At 38.8% G+C, this 5,353-nt stretch overlaps 1 non-coding gene across 1 annotated transcript; it reads right to left on the bottom strand.

The window, feature by feature from the left end:
• Positions 1–1,138: 1,138 nt before the first annotated feature.
• On the bottom strand, positions 1,139–1,243 carry LOC112699732 (small nucleolar RNA R71). Its single transcript, XR_003152673.1, has one exon. It is a non-coding gene; the product is annotated as a small nucleolar RNA R71 (small nucleolar RNA).
• Positions 1,244–5,353: the final 4,110 nt, after the last annotated feature.

Here is a 5,353-nt window from a genome sequence, read left to right as displayed (position 1 = left end):
TTCTTGTTAGTTAAGTAATTAATTTTAATTTTAAAAATTAAATCTTTTTCAATCCTATCTTTTTATCATATCTTCTTATCTTATCTTTTTAACATATCTTTTTCAAAATTTTATCTTTTTCAAAAAAATTTGATTTCAAAATATCTTATCTAACTTCTTATCTTCTTATCTTTTCAAATTTGATTTTAATATCTTTTTCAACTAAATATTTGACTTTTTGTTTGTTTCTTATCTTTTTCAAAACCACCTAACTACTTTTCCCTCTTTAATTTTCGAAAATATCTCATCTCTTCTTCAAAAATTCTTTTTAATTGTTTTAAATTTTAATTTTAATTATATCTTATCTTTAATTTTCGAAAATCATTAACTACTTTTTTAAAATTATTTTCAAATTCTCCCTCTCTTCCCTTCTTCTATTTATTTATTTATTTATTAACACTTCTCTTCACCTCTATTCATCTCCAATCACTGTCTCTATCCTCACCCTTGTGTTTGGGTTCTTCTCCACTCTTATTCCTTTCTTCTTCTACTAATAATAAGGATCCTCTTTGTCCAGATATAGAGGATTCCTCTTCCTTTTTCTTTTTCTCTTGTCTTTCATATGAGCAGGAATAAGGAAAAAGGCATCTTTGTTGAAGATGATCCAGAATCTGAAAGGACTTTGAAGAGGAAACTAAGAGAAGCTAAATTACAACAATCCAGAGGCAACCTTTCTGAAATTTTCAAACAAGAGAAGGAGATGGTAGCCGAACCCAACAACAATAATGCAAGGAGGATGCTTGGTGATTTCACTAAACCAACGTCCAAGTTTGATGGAAGAAGCATCTCAATTCCTGCCATTGGAGCAAACAATTTTGAGCTGAAACCTCAATTAGTTGCTTTGATGCAACAGAACTACAAGTTTCATGGACTTCCATCTGAAGATCCTTATCAGTTTTTAACTGAGTTCTTGCAGATTTGTGAGACTGTCAAGACAAATGGAGTAGATCCTGAAGTCTACAGGCTCATGCTTTTCCCTTTTGCTATAAGAGACAGAGCTAGAACATGGTTGGACTCACAACCTAAAGATAGCCTGGACTCTTAGGATAAGCTGGTCATGGCCTTCTTGGATAAATTCTTTCCTCCTCAAAAGTTGAGCAAACTTAGAGCGGATGTTTAGACCTTCAAGCAAAAAGATGGTGAATCCCTCTATGAAGCTTGGGAAAGATACAAGCAGATGACCAAGAAGTGTCCTTCTGAGTTTTCCAAAATGTCATTGGACCATTTTGCAGGTAGATCCATTCACTTAAAGAAAATGCCTGCAGAAGCTCAAGAACTTATTGACATGGTTGCAAATAACCAATTCATGTACACTTATGAGAGGAATTCCGTGAATAATGGGATGCCTCAGAGGAAGGGAGTTCTTGAAATTGATGCTCTGAATGCCATATTGGCTCAGAACAAAGTGTTAACTCAGCAAGTCAACATGATTCCTCAAAGTCTGAATGGATGGCAAAATGCATCCAACCGTACTAAAGAGGCATCTTCTTAAGAAGAAGCTTATGATCCTGAAAACCCTGCAATGACAGAGGTAAATTACAAGGGTGAACCTTATGGAAACACCTATAATTCATTATGGAGAAATCATCCGAATTTCTCATGGAAGGATCAACAAAAGCCTCAACAAGGCTTTAATAATGGTGGAAGAAATAGGCTCAGCAATATCAAGCCTTATCCATCATCTTCTCAGCAACAGACAGAGAATTATGAACAGAATCCCTCTAACTTAGCAAACTTAGTCTTTGATCTGTCTAAGGCCACTTTAAGTTTCATGAATGAAACAAGGTCCTCCATCAGAAATCTGCAAACACAAGTGGGCCATCTGAGTAAGAAAGTAACTGAAACTCCTCCAAGTACTCTCCCAAGCAATACAGAAGAGAATCCAAAGAGAGAGTACAAGGCCATTAATATAGTCAATATGGCCGAATGCAGAGAGGAAGGAAAGGACAAAAATCATAGTGAGGAAGACCTCCTGGGACGTCTCTCAAACAAGAAGGAGTTCCCTATTGAGGATCCAAAGGAATCTGAGGCTCATATAGAAACCATAGAGATTCCATTAAATCTCCTTCTGCCATTCATGAGCTCTGAAGATTATTCTTCCTCTGAAGAGGATGAAGATGTAACTGTAGAGCAAGTTGCTCAATATCTAGAAGCCATCATGAAGCTGAATGCCAAGTTATTTGGTAATGAGACTTGGGAAGGTGAACCTCCCTTGCTTATTAGTGAACTTGATACATGGGTTCAACAAACTCTACCTCAAAAGAAATAAGATCCTGGGAAATTCTTAATACCCTATACCATAGGCACCATGACCTTTGAAAAAGCTCTGTGTGACCTAGGGGCAGGCATAAATCTTATGCCACTCTCTGTAATGAAGAAGCTGGGGATCATTGAGGTACAGCCTGCCTTATTCTCATTACAATTGGCATACAAGTTAGTAAGACAAGCTTATGGATTAGTAGAGGACGTGTTGGTAAAGGTAAAGGCCTTTACATTCCTGCTGATTTCTTAATCTTAGACATTAGGAATGAAGAGGATGAATGCATCATCCTTGGAAGACCTTTCCTAGCCACAGCAGAAGCTGTGATAGACGTTAACAGAGGAGAATTAGTCCTTCAATTGAATAGGGACTACCTTGTGTTTAAGGCACACGGCTATCCTTCTGTAACAAGGGAGAGTAAGCATGCAGAGCTTCTCTCAGTACAGAGTCAAACAGAGCCCCTACAGTCAAACTCTAAGTTTGGTGTTGGGAGGCCACAACCAATCTCTATGTTTGGTGTTGAATCCCCACAACCAAACTCTAAGTTTGGTGTTGGGACTATACAACATTGACCTGATCACTTGTGTGGTTCCATGAGAGCCCACTGTCAAGCTATTGACATTAAAGAAGCGCTTGTAGGAAGGCAACCCAATTTTTATTTTTCTAATTTTATTTTTATTTAACTGTTATTTTGTGTTTTAGTAGGTTCATGATCATGTGGAGTCACGAAAAAAATATTAAAATTAAAAACAGAATCAAAAACAGCAGAAGAAAAATGACACCCTGGAGGAAGGACTTATTGGAGTTTAAACGCCAGTAAGGAGCATCTGGCTGGCGTTCAACGCCAGAACAGAGCATGGATCTGGCGTTGAACGCCAGAAACAAGCAACGTCCCGGCGTTCAAACGCCAAGAATGCACTCTGAGGAGAGCTGGCGCTGAATGCCAGAAACAAGCATGGAACTGGCGTTCAACGCCAGAAACATGCTATACAGGGTCGTTGAACGCCCAGAATGAGCATCACTTCGGCGTCTAAATGCCAGAATTGCATGCAAAGGTATTTTACATGCCTAATTGGTGCAGGGATGTAAATCCTTGACACCTCAGGATCTGTGAACCCCACAAGATCATCTCAGGATCTGTGGACCCCACAGGATCCCCACCTACCATATTCTCACCTTACCTCCTAATAATCCTATAACACACTTTCCCAAAAACCCTTCACCAATCACCTCAATCTCTCTTCCCAATTACCCCCTTCACCACTCACATCCTTCCACTCTTTCCCATAAACCCACCTACCTTCAAATTCAAATTTCTTTCCCACCCAAACCCACCTTAAATGGCCGGACACCCCTCCATTCTCTTTAATTTTCACACAACACAAACCTCTCTTCTCCTTCTTGGCTTAATACACCTCTCCCCCTCTCCTCCATATTTTCTTCTTCTTCTTCTTTTCTTTCTTCTCTTGCTCGGGGGCAAGCAATATTTTAAGTTTGGTGGGGTAAAAGCATAAGCTTTTTGTTTTTCCATTACCATTAATGGCACCCAAGGCCAGAGAAACCTCAAGAAAAGGGAAAAGGAAGACAAAAGCTTCCACTTCCGAGTCATGGGAGATGGAAAGATTCATCTCCAAAGCCCATCAAGACCACTTATATGATGTTGTGGCCAAGAAGAAGGTGATCCCCGAGGTCCCTTTCAAGCTCAAGAAAAATGAGTATCCGGAGACCCGACATGAGGTCCAAAGAAGAGGTTGGGAAGATCTAACCAACCCCATCCAACAAGTCGGAATCTTAATTGTTCAAGAGTTCTATGCCAATGCATGGATCACTAGGAACCATGATCAAAGTAAGAACCCAAACCCAAAGAATTATCTTACAATGGTTCGGGGGAAATACTTAGATTTTAGTCCAGGAAATGTGAGGTTGGCATTCAACTTACCCATGATGCAAAGAGATGCATGCCCCTACACTAGAAGGGTCAACTTTAGTCAAAGGTTGGACCAAGTCCTTATGGACATATGTGTGGAAGGAGCTCAATGGAAAAGAGACTACAAAGGCAAGCCGGTTCAACTAAGAAGACTGGACCTCAAGCCTGTGGCTAGAGGATGGTTGGAGTTCATTCAACGCTCCATCATCCCCACTAGCAACCGATCTGAAGTTACTGTGGATCGAGCCATCATGATTCATAGCATCATGATTGGAGAGGAAGTAGAAGTTCATGAAGTCATCTCCCATGAATTCTACAAAATAGCCGATAAGTCCTCTACTTTGGCAAGGCTAGCTTTTCCTCATATTATTTGCCATCTATGTTACTCAGCTGGAGTTATCATAGAAGGAGATATCCTCATTGAGGAGGACAAGCCAATCACTAAGAAAAGGATGGAGCAAACAAGAGAGCCCACTCATGGAACCCAAGAGACGCATGAGGAAGCTCATCACCAAGAAATCCCGGAGATGCCTCAAGGGAAGCACTTTCCTCCCAACATCTATTGGGAACAACTCAACACTTCCTTAAAAGGTTTAAGTTACAATGTGGATCAATTAAGGGTGAAACATCAAGAGCACTCCATCATTCTCCATGAAATTAGAGAAGATCAAAGAGCAATGAGGGAGGAGCCACCATCACTAAGGTGAATTCATTCCTTGTTCTTATTTTTTTCTGTTTTTCGATTTTTATGCTTATTATGTCATCTATATTTGTGTCTCTACTTCATGATCATTAGTGTTTAGTAACTATATCTTAAAGTTATAAATAAATTCCATGAATCATTCACCTCTCTTAAAAGAAAAATGTTTCTAACTCAAAAGAACAATAAGTACATGATTTTCGAATTTATCCTTGAATTTAGTTTAATTATATTGATGTGGTGACTATACTTTTTGTTTTCTGAATGAATGCTTAAACAGTGCATAATTTTGATCTTGTTGTTTATGAATGTTAAAGTTGTGAACAAAGAGAAATGTTATTGATGATCTGAAAAATCATGAAATTGATTCTTGAAGCAAGAAAAAGCAGTGAAAAAGCAAAAGCTAGCGAAAAAAAATATTTTGGTG

This window comes from Arachis hypogaea, chromosome 6 (assembly GCF_003086295.3).
Source record: "Arachis hypogaea cultivar Tifrunner chromosome 6, arahy.Tifrunner.gnm2.J5K5, whole genome shotgun sequence".
NCBI classification, from domain to species: Eukaryota; Viridiplantae; Streptophyta; class Magnoliopsida; order Fabales; family Fabaceae; genus Arachis; species Arachis hypogaea.
This window is presented reverse-complemented; position numbering and strand designations above follow the sequence as displayed.